The 16,453-nt window shown below is 45.2% G+C and overlaps 1 pseudogene; it reads left to right on the forward strand.

Moving 5' to 3' along the window:
* The first annotated feature begins 9,282 nt into the window (after positions 1-9,282).
* Positions 9,283-9,401, forward strand: LOC135054440 (5S ribosomal RNA; annotated as a pseudogene).
* The last annotated feature ends 7,052 nt before the right edge of the window (positions 9,402-16,453 follow it).

Genomic DNA, 16,453 nt, shown 5'->3' on the forward strand with positions numbered 1-16,453 from the left:
ACAACAAAGTTATCCACTCAACCTTCTAACTTGACTACCCACCAGTTTGGGTGATGATACTGTCCCCCATTAGGGTGGAACAGCCATCTAACCAGTCAATAAAGGGAGCGCACCCCTATGGTTAGGGTTAGGCAACAGTTAGGGTAGATTGCGGTTAGGGTTAGGCTGTAGTTAGGGTTAGTGTTAGGCTGTGGTTAGAGTTAGTGTTAGGCTGTGGTTAGAGTTAGGCTGTGGTTAGAGTTAGGCTGTGTTTAGGGTTAGGCTGTGGTTAGAGTTAGGCTGTGGTTAGGGTTAGTGTTAGGCTGTGGTTAGAGTTAGGCTGTGGTTAGGGTTAGGCTGTGGTTAGAGTTAGGCTGTGGTTAGGGTTAGTGTTAGGCTGTGGTTAGAGTTAGGCTGTGGTTAGGGTTAGGCTGTGGTTAGAGTTAGGCTGTGGTTAGGGTTAGGCTGTGGTTAGAGTTAGGCTGTGGTTAGGGTTAGGCTGTGGTTAGAGTTAGGCTGTGGTTAGGGTTAGTGTTAGGCTGTGGTAAGGGTTAGGCTGTGGCTAGAGTTAGGCTGTGGTTAGGATTAGTGTTAGGCTGTGGTTAGGGTTAGGTTGTGGTTAGGGTTAGGCTGTGGTTAGAGTTAGCGCAATGCGCACTCCACAAAGTGATTCAGACTGTGATCGCTGCCGCTGAAGCGATGCAGTCTGAATTACCCCCCATGTGCACTGCAGGTGTGGCAGATATAACAGAGTTAGATTTGGGTGGGTTATATTGTTTCTGTGCAGGGTAAATACTGGATGCTTTATTTTTACACTGCAATTTAGATTTCAGTTTGAACACACCCCACCCAAATCTAACTCTCTCTGCACATGTTATATCTGCCCCACCGGCAGTGCACATGGGGGGTCATTCCGACTTGATCGTAGCTATGCTAAATTTAGCACAGCTACGATCAGGAACACAGACATGCGGGGGGACGCCCAGTACAGGGCTAGCCCGCCCCGCATGTCAGTCCCTGCCCCATCGCAGAAGTGCAAAAGCATTGCACAGCGCCAATGCTTTTGTACTTCAGGAGTAGCTTCCGGCCAGCGCAGCTTTTGCGTGCTGGCCGGGAGCTACTCATCGCTGCTCAGGTCGCAGTGGCTGGATGTAACGTCACGCAACCGCTGCGGCCCGCCCTCCGCGCGGTACGGCCACGCCTGCGTTGCCATGGTCCAGCCACAAACGCTGCTGCGGCCACCCCCTCCTGCCCAGCGTCCGCCTCTGCCTGTCAATCAGGCAGAGGTGATCACTAGGCAATGACAGCCGTCGGCTGTCAGCCATGTGCCGGCGCACTGTGGTGCCAGCGCATGTTCAGTTCTGACCTGATCGCTGCACTGAGAAGAATTGCAGTGAGCGATTAGGTCAGAATGACCCCCATGGTTTTGCCCATTAGCTAACACATTTGCTGCTGCGATCAGATATGAGTTAGGCCCAATATTCTCTGAGAACCACTGCGGAGCATGTGTGCACTATATAAATAACTAATAATAATAATAATAATAATAATAATAGTGTACCTGCCAACCTATTGTATAAGTATGTACCTTTATATAGGCTGACCATATTATCCCTTTTACCTGGGACACTCATGAATTACACAGGTTCTGTGGCTACTTAAAAGTAACTAGGTGAAATGTAGGCTTGTAGTCAGCCAGCCACAGAACCTGTGTTGTCCCAGGTAAAAGGGATAATATGGTCAGCCTACTTTATAGTTATATGGGGTGGTCTTCAGTTTGCCAGCGGCCGGGCTCCTGACGACCAGCATACCGTTGCCGGAATCCCGACCGCCGGCATACTGACTGCCGGCATACTGATTGCTTTTCTCCCTCTTGGGGGTCCACGACCCCCCTGGAGGGAGAATAGATAGCGTGTATAGCGTGCCACCGTGCCTGCAGCGAGCCCGCAAGGTGCTCATTTGCGCTCACCCAGCTGTCGGTATGCCGGCGGTCGGGATTCCGGCGTCGGTATGCTGGCCGCCGGGAGCCCGACTGCCGGCATAACATACTACACCCGTTATATGATATGCAGCCACACAGGATGTGTAGTAGACAGGTCTGGATGTAAATGGCTAACCTCTCTAGCACTTAGTGGATTAGGAGATGCTCCGTAATAGTTCTCTGCTTTGTTATGTCTATGACAAGCTGTTCTTCACATTCACAGAATACTGTAAATGATGATGCAGCCACGCACGGAAAGCTGGTACACATCAGGACAAAAATAAATATCTGTTTACACTTATCAGCCCTGTATATCCGTACGAGACCACAGCTCACACATGCTTCCTCCTCTGGCTGTGATCACTAGAGGTTTCCCAACATCGTCTTCCTTAAACCCAGTCACTCCAGCCTAAGAGATTTGTCAGTGTCTCCAGCGTACTATAAATAAGGTAACAAGACCTCTCATCGGAGCCAGCCCTAGGCATAGGCACACTAGGCAAATGCCTAGGGCATCTGGTATGCCATGGGGTACAAGCAGGTTTTGCTGATTAAAATGATGTGCGCCATGCCTATATTCTGTGTGTGACTGTGACTGTATCTGCATATGAAATGCTATGTTAGAGTGTATTCCTGGAAATAACTGTAACATAACATTTCGTATGCAGAGAAAGTCTCAGTCGCACACAGGATATAAGCATGCCGCATATCATTTTAATCAGCAGAAGGTTCTTGTGCATTCTAGCCATATAGTAATGCAAATAACACATATTTTGATAAAAAAAAAAGGCACCTGACGTTAGCAGAGCTGCCAGCTAACTCTCGCTAGGCATCTCCTACTGCATAGCATATTGAGGCAAGATGTGTGAGGACACATCTGTATCCAAGCAGAGGCAGAGGTCACAGTGTTAGCGGCCATGTGAGTGGGTGGGTTGTGTAATAGTGTTCGGCATATGTGTAAGGGGCATTATGTGTGTCATGTGTATAAATGCATTTTTAATGTGGGGCATATGTGAAAGGGACATTAAGTGTGTCATTATGTGTATAAGGGCATTAATAATGTGCGGCATATGTGTAATGGACATTATGTGTATAAGGGCATTAATAATGTGCGGCATATGTGTAATGGACATTATGTGAATAAGGGCATTAAGAATGTGTGGCATATGTGTAATGGACATTATGTCTATAAGGGCATTAATAAAGGTTGCCATAATGTGTAAGGCGTATTATGTATATAAGGACATTAATAATGTGTGTCATACAGTATGTGTAAGGGGCATTAATGTGTGGTATTATGTGTATAAATGCATTACTAATGTGTGGCATTATGTGTATAAGGTGCTCTACTGTGATTAGATTCTCCCTCTTTTCCTCAGGAAAATTGAACAGTGAAGTGCTTTATATTTGTGCTGTACTGAATTGTTTACAATTGTGAATTTATTGTATTTTCTTTCCAATTTCCTTTCATTCTTTACTTTTTCTATTTTACTCCCCCTTTTATCTCTAATCTTTCCTTTATCTAATCTATTCTTTACTTTTCTTTACTTAACATGCCGAGACCCAGCCGTGCTGAGGGTCCCCTTCTCCAGTTTATCGAAAACGGAGGAATGGGTACCACGGACCCAGTGTTGTATGGTAGGACTGTGCAGGGTAAAAGGCGGGCGGTAGATAATAGGGGTTGTAGGCCCACTGCCAGAAGTCGGGCTCAACCTCCAGAGAGAGCTTTGGTGATGGGCGTCACACAGGGGTTGGGTGACCAGTACGTCTGTGACACACTCAGGTGGCAGACATAACGGAGAAAGTGTTACTGCAGTTGAAGTACAACCGGACGGTGTAATGTCTCACAGTGCTGGTGCTTTGACTGGTTCACGGAGTGGGATGATGCGTGTTGCAGAGGGGTCACCTCAGGATTGTATGTCCTTGAGATTCGTCTCGGTCATCCCATGACGGTCAGAGGTGCTCGTGGCAGATCCGGACTTTCTAGAGGTGAGCAGTCTCGAAGGGTGGATCGGGGGCATGCAAACAAATAGCAGTGCAAGGACTGCAGTTGGTAGTAGGAAAAGGGCCAGTCTGAGGGGTCACAATGAAGGTGCAAGGGGCATTGGTCAGCCCGACCGAACTAATGCCGGCGCACCGCTTTGAGTTGAGCCTTTGAGTGTGAGGGGCAGAAGTGTTGTTTCTGAGGGGACACCGCGCAGGCTCACGGTCCCTGGGCGGTAATGCGCAGGGGGTACAGGTGCTGGCTGGAATTCATCTGAGGTGGCGTCTATATGCACCTCAGTGATATCAGCACTTGTCCCCATTCTTACAGCTGGTCTTGCAGAGGGGAAAGATTTGAGGGGCACGGTGGCTGCTGGTTCACGTGCGGGAGCGCGCATGGTAAGGGATGGTCAGGAGATTCTTGATGAGTGTCTAGTGGATGTGTCCCCTTGCATTTCTCCTGCAGAGTCTGTGATTGTTCCCGATCTACAGGAGGATTCAGGAGAGTTGGCGACTGTGGTCAATTCCGCTCAGGACGATGGCGGAAGATGTGATGGTGAGTCTGCTTAAGATTTTGAGGTGCATCAGGACGGTGTGGAAGCCAGCTCTTTAAATAAGTCAGTGGTTACAGAGAAATCATGCAAGCAGAAAGCTGCAGATAAACCTAAGTGCAGGCGCAGGAAGGAGAGTGGTTCATCCACATCCTCATCGTAGTCCTCAGATTCGGGGGATAGTGATTGCAGTGGTTGTAAGAAAAAACATAAAAGGAAGCGCAAACACAGCAGTGTCTTCGGAGGAGGGTCATGAAGAGTCGCTGCAATGTGCTAATATGGCTGTTTAAATGGTGGTTCGGCCCAGAATTAAGGATTGCATACGCAAGGGCAGGTATGTTAACATATTTGCATTAACGAGCAAAGCTAAGAAGGCATTAGCTGCAGCCAAAAATAAATCGGGTATAGTGAGGAGGCGTACAAGTCATATTGAAATTGGCAAAAAGGTTTGTTGGTTTTTGCAGCTTGTTACTTGGAGACTAGACCACAGGAGAATTTGAACATAATCAAATATATGCATTTGTTACATGAATTAGACAGATCAGGGTGTGGGTTGGCTTGGAGGATTTATGATGAGGAGTTTTGCAGGAAGCAACATGGTAGCGCTGTTATTGATTTTGGTAAAAAAGATGTTGAGATTTTTGTAGATGTTACACAACCACAGAAGGGTGGTTCTGAAGCAGTGAGTGAAAAACTTGGTGGTGCCAGTAGTAGGTGGTCAAGGGAAGAGTAGTCAAGGTAGGTGCTATGCTTTTAATAATGGGCAATGCACCCTACGGTATAGGTGTTGTTTTCGGCATGTTTGTATCCACTGTGGGGAGTCACATCCCATTAGGGACTGCACGCGGTCCTCAGGTGGTAGAGGAGGTTTCAGCAGACAGTAGAACCGCGCCCCCATGGTTACCGGTGCTAAGTAGGGCTCCTAGTTCAGTGAGGTTGAATAAATTGTCCTATTGGTTAGACCACTACCCAAACAGGGAAGATGCTAATTTGTTGAGGTAGGGTTTTCCAAGGGTTTCCCTTTGCCTATTGAGGTTCAGGTTTTTTCAGGTGTGGTTCGAAATTTGCCTTCAGCTGAGCAGCTTCCAGAAATTTTAAAAGAAAAAGTGTAAAAAAAAGGTTTCTATGGGTAGAATGGTAGGGCCTTTTAGTTCACCTCCAGTGTCAGACTTGATTTTGTCCCCAGTGGGTGTTGTGCCTAATAAGACTCTGGGAAAGTTTAGATTAAGTCAGCATTTGCCATGTCCAGACGGGTCTTCAGTTAATGACGTCATTCCGGAGGCTTTGAGCATGGTAGTACACCAGTCTTTCGAAGATGCGTTGGCGAAGGTTAGGTCATATGGTAGAGTAGCTTTGATGAGTAAGATTGACATAGAGTCAATCTTACTCATGTTGCCCATTGATCCAGAGTTTTTTCACTATTTGGGTTTTCACCTTGCAGATGGTTTCTTCCTATGGGTTGTTCTATACTGTATCTTGTTCATATTTTTAAAAGTTTAGTCGTTTTTTGCATTGGTACAGTATATTTCAGAATATTCAGGCGAGTCTGGAATTGTCCACTACTTAGATGATTTTTTGTTTATGGGCCCGACTGAGTCTGATAGTTGTGGTAAGATTTTAGCAAATGCCTTGTCATTGTTTTCTGAGTTTGGGATTCTGGTAGCTGATAAAAAGACAGTTGGACCTACAGTATAACGGTTTTGACTTTCTTAGGTATTGAAATTGATACAGTTATGGGTTGCTGTTATTTGCCCATGGAGAAAGTAGGGTGCTTGAGAGATGATATAAGGGTGGTATTGGCTAATGGTAAAGTGATGCTGAAGCAGGCCCTTTCATTATTGGGTCGCTTAATTTTGCTTGCAGGGTTATCCCAGTAGGAAAGGTTTTTAGCAAGAAATTAGAAAGAGCAACAGCTGGTGTTAAAAGGCCTGGTCATTGTATTCGTTTATCTAAAGAAATTCGTACGGATTTGCAAATTTGGGAAGAGTTTTTGTCGGATTCAATGGTATTCGTATTTGGCAGATCCAATGTTGAGTTGCAGTTATTCACCGATGCGGCTGGTTCTTTGGGTTTTGGGGCTTACCTCGAGGGCAGGTGGTGTGCATCCCCCTAGCCCAAAAGCATGGTTTGATGAAGGCCTAACAGGGATTCTATTGTTGCTGGAGTTATTCCCGATCATGGTGGCGTTGGAGTTGTGGCACGAGGTGTTGGCCAATGTTTCAGTAGTTTTTTGGTGTGATAATTTAGGGGTGGTTCAGGCGATTAACAGGCAAAAAGCGTCTGGTCTACCTGTTTTGCGGTTGTTGGGTCAGATTGTTCTGCGTTATTGCAGTGGAATACTAACTTTTGCGCCAGGCATGTTCCAGGCATTCAAAAATGCGTGGCAGATGATCTATTACGTTTTGAGTGGCACAGGTTTAGGGTGTTAGCGCCGGATGTGAATGTATCTGGTGACCTTTGCCCGTCTTATGCCCGGCAGGTGATACGGCCAGATTGGACGGATTAGCTCTAAGGTCTTTGGCACCTTCCACTCTTCGGGTATATAGAGCAGTGGTGAAGGAGTGGGAGAGATATGTCTGTATGCGTCGAGACCAAGGTAAGAGCGATTATGCTATGTTGTTGGATTATGTTTTGGAATGTTTTAATGAAGACAAGTCTAGAGGGTCTGTAGCACGTTACTGTCTGCGCTATCTTATTACTTGAGTCTTCAGGGCCGGCATGATTTCACTAAATCCTTCTTTTTAGCTAGAGTATTGAAAGGGCGGAAACGAGCTATGCCCCCTGTGCAGGATTCATGCAGACCAATAACCATTTCAATGTTTTGGCGCATGGCGGTGGTATTGCAAGAGGTCTGTGTGTCAGATTACGAAGCATTTTTATTTAGATTGTGTTTCGTTATGGCCTTTTTCAGGGCTTTTAGAGTCGGTGAATTGGTGGCAGCATCAAAAAGAGCAATGTCAGCCATGCTTCTTGATCATGTTTTGCTGAAAGATGGAGTTTTATGGTACAAAGTGCAGCGTTCCAAAACCGATCAGTTAGGTAAAGGGTGTTGGGTGGCTTTGAGAAGCTTTGAGTAGATTGAGATTTGCCCAGTAACTCTGGCAAAAGAACATTTGAGAGTGAGTAATGATGTTCCAGGTCTATGGTTGCAGCATGGGGATGGTATGCGGTAACTCAATTCCAATTTCGATGGGTGATGGAACACTGTATTTGCACAATGGGTTTGCCCGTAGCGAAATACGGTACCTATTCGTTTCGAATAGGTGTGGCGATGTCAGCGGCTGCAGCGGGCCGTTCGAGCGAGCAAATTAGAGTTCTTGGTAGGTGGAAGTCTGATGTATTTCAAAAATATATCAGGTTTTGACCAGTGCCTTAAACCCAGGGGTTTACACCCACTTGGCAGGTGTGTTTTTTGCTTCTCGTAAACTCTGATTCTCCATACCCCCCCCCCCCTCCCTCTACTCTTACCTATTAAAAGGTGTCATCTTAGAGTCCAAATTAAAAAATAGTCTAACTGTTAAAATGCACCATATTAGAAAGGTAATAAAGGGTTTAGGTAGGGGGTTTATTAGTAGGTGAGGTTGCCTTTAGGTTATTTCATTCAGTTTTTGGATAGTGTAAATGTTGTTTGAATATTGATTATTATATATTTCAGATTGGCATTTGGATGAGTGCCCAATCTGGTTTGTGGGGCAGTCGTATGTTTTTCACGGTGAAAGATCAGGGTTGGAGTGCCTTCAGTCCCCTGAGGCAGAGCTGATCAGATGGATCGGTGTGAGGGGCCTGCGGTGGGAGCAAGTCATACCCCTATTTTGGCAGCAGCTTTAGAGGCCGGGTTGCCCGTTGAGAGTGGTGTTCCATGCCGGGGGGAATGTCTTGACTAAAAGGTCTGGTCTGGACCTCTGGAAAACCATGGTTAGGGACCTAGTTAGCTTACAAAATAGGTTGCCCTTGTGTAGATAAACCTAAAGCCTCCGTAGATATGAGTCCCTGCTATGTTTACATTAACATTTTACTATGTTAAATGTTTACTATGTTTACTGTTAATTTTCCATAAGTTACAATAGGAACCCCAACATTTCCTCAATTCAAGTAGCCATGCCTCCATCTTACTGAGACCACTCTCCACATTGATAAACCGCTGCTATGGTTACCACAGAAATCAGTACTGTTGTCAGGTTCGCTTTGTGGCCATGCTTGGCAGACCACCCTGGTGGAGTTGTTTAATAACCAAGTCCATCTGACACCCAGGTTCTATCACATACAGATAGAAGATGACAGTTTGAGTACCCAGATATCAGTGGTGCCGCCTGTTAGATTTGTGTGTTTAATAAGTGAAAGAATCCATCTGCGGTAATACAGCGATTGTATAAACTGCCTGTGACTCCTTATGGCCCGTACACACTGGCCGATATATCGGCCGTTCTCTTGAACGGCCGATATATCGCGGGTCCGTCGGCCAGTGTGTACGGCCGATACGTCTGTGAACTCCATCGTTCACAGACGTATCGCGTCGGCCCCGCAGCACAGCCGACGGCCAATATATCTACCAATATATTGGCGCGTCGCTGTGTGTGTACGGCGGTCGGCTGACCGCCCGTACACATGCTGTGCCGGCCGGCGGTGATTGACAGCTATTTCTCTTTTTATATAGATTGTTATTTGCTATATTTATCAGCAATAATCTGGTAGTCTGATTTTTTTCGACCACACAAAACCCAATATTTATTCTGTGATTCATATCTTGGGTCCCAATACAATCGGAAAACGGTGCACTCAGGAGACAGATTTACCTACGGTCAGACCGCACTGAGTATGCCCAAACTCGTCTGATCTTGGAAGCCAAGCACTGCAGGGCCTGGTCAGTACCTGGATGGGGAACCACCAGGGAATACTAGGTACCGTAGGTATTTTACTCTCCAACGCATAATATAATTTTGGGACCCACGGCAGGAACTTGACTTCAGGTTCCTGCACTCATTTACTACATTAGACCCGAGGTAGTGACCTCATTCGACTAAAATCTCTATTATAGAGAATACAAGTAGAGTTTATTATTTCATTGAATGGGGGATCACATATTTTCGCTCACTTACACCATTATTTTGCCTATAATCCAGTACATTAGTACTTGTGGACAATAATGTTCCTTAATTGTAGATGCTTGCTCTCGTTTCTTCTTTTTTTTTAAGTCTATAATAATAAAAGTTATATTTTAATAATTTCATTATTTCAATCATTTTTCAAGTGTGCCCTGGAAAAGGCATATAGTTGCTTTTTGTCCTTTTTTCTTCTTTAAAGAACTATACCCGTTATTTTATAGTGTGTACACGCCCGCCCAGTTCATGACGTCAGTCCCACGACGGATCGGGCAGTGTGTATGCTCAACACACTGCCCGATCCGTCCATAGATATATCTGCAGATCAATTGATCTGCAGATATATGTACTAGTGTGTACCCACCTTTACTGAGGCCACAAGATCCATATCAGATCCAACTAGACTACAAATAATGAAGGTGCTTCATACAGTATGAAGAAGTTTTGCTTTCCCCAAGAAGCAAATAGACTTATTTTATGTTTATATACATGCACCACTGTTTATATACATGCACCACTGTATTATCCCCTAATCCAAAGGCTGTCCTGCCAGACAAAAGCTGGAGATCTAAGGTGTTTGCCAGAAGCGCAGAATTCTCCATTATTGTTCCTGTCTGTATAAAATCAGTTACGTCAAAATTTCACAAATCATCTTAAGAAATTAACAAAAACAGTTGTTTTATTTTTATTTGTAACTACAGAAATATTGTAAATACACAATCTAGTATTTTTGTGATTGTCAGCAGTAATATATTACTCATTTCCTAATTATGGCAACCAGTCATCTGCTTAGTAACCACATCATAAACCTCCTACTGTGTAAATTGTAGTTATATAACAGCGCCCTCTAATGGACATATATAAAATTATTATTCAGAAGTTAAGAATGCCTGGAGCAATCCAGATTCAGCAGCAGGATGTTCTATGGCACAGGTTCTCAAACTCGGTCCTCAGGACCCCACACAGTGCATGTTTTGCAGGTCTCCTCACAGAACCGCAAGTGAAATAATTAGCTCCACCTGTGGACCTTTTAAAATGTGTCAGTGAGTAATTAATACACCTGTGCACCTGATGGGTTACCTGCAAAATATGCACTGTGTGGGGTCCTGAGGACAGAGGGGTAAATTTACTAACATTCGTAATTTTCGGAAAAAGGTCAAAGTTCAATCACGAATGACATCGAAAGTGTAAAACTGCAACTTTTTGAATTTATTACGACTAATTTACTAAGCTGTCGTATTCGGGTTTTTCTTTTCTTCCGATGTCGATGTCATTCGTGTTTTTTTTTTTTTTTTTACGGCAGTGATTAGCAAAACACTGCCGTCTTTTTTTACAATGAATCTCGGCCGGATCTGTGTGATCCGTGCTGGGGTTTTTTTTTTGTTTTTTTTAAATTAAACAATGTAAAATCATAAAAAAAAATTGCGTGGGGTCCCCCCTCCTATGCATAACCAGCCTCGGGCTCTTTGAGCCGATCCTGGTTGCAGAAATATGGGGAAAAAAATGACAGGGGTTCCCCCATATTTAAGCAACCAGCATCGGGCTCTGCGCCTGGTCCTGGTTCCAAAAATACGGGGGACAAAAAGAGTAGGGGTCCCCCGTATTTTTAAAACCAGCACCGGGCTCCACTAGCTGGACAGATAATGCCACAGCCGGGGGTCACTTTTATCTAGTGCCCTGCGGCCGTGGCATCAAAAATCCAACTTAGTCACCCCTGGCCGGGGTACCCTGGGGGAGTGGGGACCCCTTCAATCAAGGGGTCCCCCCCCCCCAGCCACCCAAGGGCCAGGGGTGAAGCCCGAGGCTGTCCCCCCCATCCAATGGGCTGCGGATGGGGGGGCTGATAGCCTTTGTTGTAAAAGAAAAGATATTGTTTTTAGTAGCAGTACTACAAGTCCCAGCAAGCCTCCCCCGCATGCTGGTACTTGGAGAACCACAAGTACCAGCATGCGGCGGAAAAACGGGCCCGCTGGTACCTGTAGTACTACTACTAAAAAAATACCCAAAAAAACACAAGACACACACACCTTGAAAGTATAATTTTATTACATACATACACACAAACATACATACATACTTACCTATGTTCCCACGCAGGTCGGTCCACTTGTCCAGTAGAATCCAAGGGTACCTGTTGAATAAATTATACTCACGAGATCCAGGGGCCCAGGGTCCTCGTCGCATCCATTTATAATCCTGGTACTTGAATAAAAAAACAAAACGCAGAGCCGAGCCACGAACTGAAAGGGGACCCATGTTTTCACATGGGTCACCTTTCCCCGAATGCCAGAAACCCACTCTGACTTCTGTCTAAGTGGGTTTCTTCAGCCAATCAGGGAGCGCCACGTTGTAGCACTCTCCTGATCGGCTGTGTGCTCCTGTCCTTACTGACAGGCAGCACACGGCAGTGTTACAATGTAGCGCCTATGCGCTACATTGTAACCAATGCTGGGAACTTTCTGCTCAGCGGTGACGTCACTTTAGGTCAACCGCAGGGCAGAAAGTTCCCAGCATTGGTTACAATGTAGCGCATAGGCGCTACATTGTAACACTGCCGTGTGCCGCCTGTCAGTGAGGACAGGAGCACACAGCCGATCAGGAGAGTGCTACAACGTGGCGCTCCCTGATTGGCTGAAGAAACCCACTTAGACAGAAGTCAGAGTGGGTTTCTGGCATTCGGGGAAAGGTGACCCATGTGAAAACATGGGTCCCCTTTCAGTTCGTGGCTCGGCTCTGCGTTTTGTTTTTTTATTCAAGTACCGGGATTATAAATGGATGCGACGAGGACCCTGGGCCCCTGGATCTTGTGAGTATAATTTATTCAACAGGTACCCTTGGATTCTACTGGACAAGTGGACCGAACTGCGTGGGAACATAGGTAAGTATGTATGTATGTTTGTGTGTATGTATGTAATAAAATTATACTTTCAAGGTGTGTGTGTCTTGTGTTTTTTTGGGTATTTTTTTAGTAGTAGTACTACAGGTACCAGCGGGCCCGTTTTTCCGCCGCATGCTGGTACTTGTGGTTCTCCAAGTACCAGCATGCGGGGGAGGCTTGCTGGGACTTGTAGTACTGCTACTAAAAACAATATCTTTTCTTTTACAACAAAGGCTATCAGCCCCCCCATCCGCAGCCCATTGGATGGGGGGGGACAGCCTCGGGCTTCACCCCTGGCCCTTGGGTGGCTGGGGGGGGGGACCCCTTGATTGAAGGGGTCCCCACTCCCCCAGGGTACCCCGGCCAGGGGTGACTAGTTGGATTTTTGATGCCACGGCCGCAGGGCACTAGATAAAAGTGACCCCCGGCTGTGGCATTATCTGTCCAGCTAGTGGAGCCCGGTGCTGGTTTTAAAAATACGGGGGACCCCTACTCTTTTTGTCCCCCGTATTTTTGGAACCAGGACCAGGCGCAGAGCCCGATGCTGGTTGCTTAAATATGGGGGAACCCCTGTCAATTTTTTCCCCATATTTCTGCAACCAGGATCGGCTCAAAGAGCCCGAGGCTGGTTATGCTTAGGAGGGGGGACCCCACGCAATTTTTTTTGAAAAAAAAAGCACTTTCCCACCCCTTCCCACTGATATACATGCACGGATCTCATGGATCCGTGCATGCCTATCCAATCACGAATAAAAAAAAAAGGTCTGTTTTTTTTTTAGCACTTTTTTACGAGTTGTAATTTTTCACGGCAGTGTTTGTTTTTTTTTTGCTTTGCACTTCTTAGTAAATGACCGAGATTCATACTTAAACAGCCGCGTTTTGACCGATGGTGTATTCATTCGTGATTTTTTTCCTAGGACTTCAAAATATTACGAATGCCCTCATCACTGCCGTGATTATTGCTTAGTAAATTACCGAGATGACACTTTGATGAAAAAACGGCATCTCGGTCAAAATCGGGAGCTTAGTAAATTTACCCCAGAGTTTGAGAACCTATGTTCTATGGACATAAGAGACTGTAAGAAAAGAGTGAACTCAGTAACTGGAAAAATGTGATTTTCACAACCCTGGGGTTTCTGATTATATTTTTACTTAGAATTATTATTGTGACTTTCTTCCCGATACCAGAAAATTAAATGAAGCTTGGCTACCATACTAGTGACAATTGTAGCATGTACAGAAACACAAATAAAGCTTTATGCCATACTTGCCTACCTGACCCTCTCCATGAGGGAGAAAATGCTCTGTTCCCGGACTTTCCTGGTAATGTATGATTGCCATCACCTGTGGTGAGCTAGTTAATTGATAAGAAAGGTGTTTCACCACAGGTGATGGCAATCATACATTACCAGGAAAGTCCGGGAACAGAGCATTTTCTCCCTCATGGAGAGGGTCAGGTAGGCAAGTATGCTTTATGCTTTTGGCTGAATTTACAGATATGGCGCATTACCCTAAATGTTGAATATCTGGAAACATCACACCATGTTTCTGATCAAACCAAACCACACTTCAACCTGCTGAAACCACTTCCGCAATTTGTGTAGCTGCAGCCATGGATTGTGATGGCATACCCCTTTTACATGAGGAATCAAAACTGTACCATTAAAACTAGGAGGGTTGGGAGGTATTATGTGAAAAATAACAAATGTGTAGAAAAACAATGGCAACAAATCAACAACATTATTTGATTAGTTCAATCAGGACCTACTGAGGGCCTAAATCAGACCTAATCTCTGCTGTGGAATTCGCACAGAGGGGGTCATTCCAAGTTGATGCACGGTAGCTGTTTTTAGCTGCCGTGCGATCAGATAGTCGCCGTCTATGGGGGAGTATTTTTTTGCATAGCAAGGCTGCCATCGCTTGTGCATCCGAGCTTTGCAAAAACATTTTGTGCAGTGTCGGAGTAGGTCCTGACTTATTTACCCACTGCGATCACTTCTGCCTGTCAGGTCCCGGAATTGACGTCAGACATCTGCCCTCCAAATGCCTGGACACTCCTGAATTCGGATCACCACTCCCCGAAAACGGTCAGTTGACGCCCGGATCCGCCTCCTGCCTGTCAATCTTCTTGCGGCCGCCGCTGCAAAGTCTTTCTTCGTAGTTCTTGTCGTTGCCCATCATCGGGTAATGACGCGCATGCACAGTTCCGACCCGAACGCACGGCTGTGAAAAAGTGCAGCGTGCGATCGGGTCGGAATGACCCCCAGAGTCTCTCCCTGGGGTAAGAGTGGTGAAGGGATTCAGGAATTTAGTATGGGATGGGATGGGGTAGCTGGGAACGCAGCATGGAGTCATTGGGGAGAAAGACTGTGGGATGTGTGAGAGGAAGTAGAGAGGGAGACACAGACTATTGATCGACTGCACATGCGTACAGACCGTAGTGCGCATGCACAAGGCCAAACTGCGGACAAATCCAGCAACTTTTTTGATCGCTAGGTGTACGCAGGTTGATTGACAGGAAGCGGACATTTGGGGGTGGTAACTGTGATGTTAGTGTATTAGAATGCTTAATATTTGTAGACACTTCCTTACTAATCTGTGTAAGCCTGAATCTTCAGTGATAGTCCCTTGGAGCAGGGGGATGCTGGGAAGTGGGTGGTCCAGTGTGCAGTGTGTCTGGAGTTGGTGATAGAATAAACAGCACAGCAGTGAACTCACATGTCTCTGTGTCCTGATGACTAGATTTACAAACATATGAACAAAACATGCTGTCAGAAGAAGTTTAACTTGGACTGCTAGTGCTCTCAGAGTGTGAAAGAATCTTGCAGAAGTCTGTAAGGCTGTGATACTCAGTGTCTGCAAAGCCTGCCGTGTGCTTCTATCTTCAAACAGTGAGTAAAAATGGATAAATTGGCTCCTCCAACCGGCATGCTGATGTCTGGTAACTTGTCTGAAAACTGAAAAAGATTTAAGCAAAGTTTAATATATATCTTGCTGCATGTGGAGCTGATACAGAGGCTGACAAAACTAAGGCATCCATTTTCCTCCATGTGATAGGAGAGGATGTGCTGGACATTTATAATACTTTTCAGTTTGCTGAGGGGCAGAATATGGTGCTATCTTCTATAATGCAAACGTTTGAAGATTACTTTGTGCCAAGGAAAAATGTGACATATGAAAGATATAAGTTTTTCACATGTGATCAGAAGTCTGGAGATGGATTTGATCAGTATGTTACAGAGCTGCAATCACTCAGTAAAACCTGTGAGTTTGGTGATTTAAAGGATTCACTGATTAGAGATCATATTGTCTGTGGAATTCCTGATAATGGACTCAGACAGAGATTGCTGAGAGAGCAAGACCTAACACTAGATAAGGCAGTGACTATGTGCAGATCTGCAGAAATAACTAGATTTCAAGCCAAAAATTACACAAGGAAGCTGATGTAGTGCAGAAAACAGAGCCAAGCAAACCTGTAGTGCAGGTAGTGCAGAAAAAAGAGCCAAGCAAACCTCCATTCTCAAGAATGAAGCAGTCTAAGCCACAGTATAACAAGGAAATGTGTAGTAGATGTGGAAATGCTCACAATCCTAAAATGTGCCCTGCTTATGGTAAAACCTGCATGAAATGTGGTTGACTTAATCACTTTGCCAAATGCTGTAAAATGAAAAGTCAAACAACCAAATTGCATGCTGTTAAACAAACAGAGGAATTCTTTGTGGATTGCATTGAACTTTGCAGTGCAGATAAGAAAGAATGGATTGTCCCTTTAACTGTTAACGAGATTGTCATTCCCTTTAAGCTTTATACTGGCGCGCAGGTGAATTTAATATCGTTTCAAGACTATAAGACTTTTAGAGTAAAACCTAAAATCCATCCAGCCAAAGTGAAAGTTACAGGGTACACTGGGGAGGAAATTCCTGTGAAAGGTACATGCTTAGTGACACTGAAATATAAGGGACAACAGTTTAAAACATCTCTACTG

Source organism: Pseudophryne corroboree, chromosome 2 (genome assembly GCF_028390025.1).
Source record: "Pseudophryne corroboree isolate aPseCor3 chromosome 2, aPseCor3.hap2, whole genome shotgun sequence".
Classification (NCBI taxonomy): domain Eukaryota; kingdom Metazoa; phylum Chordata; class Amphibia; order Anura; family Myobatrachidae; genus Pseudophryne; species Pseudophryne corroboree.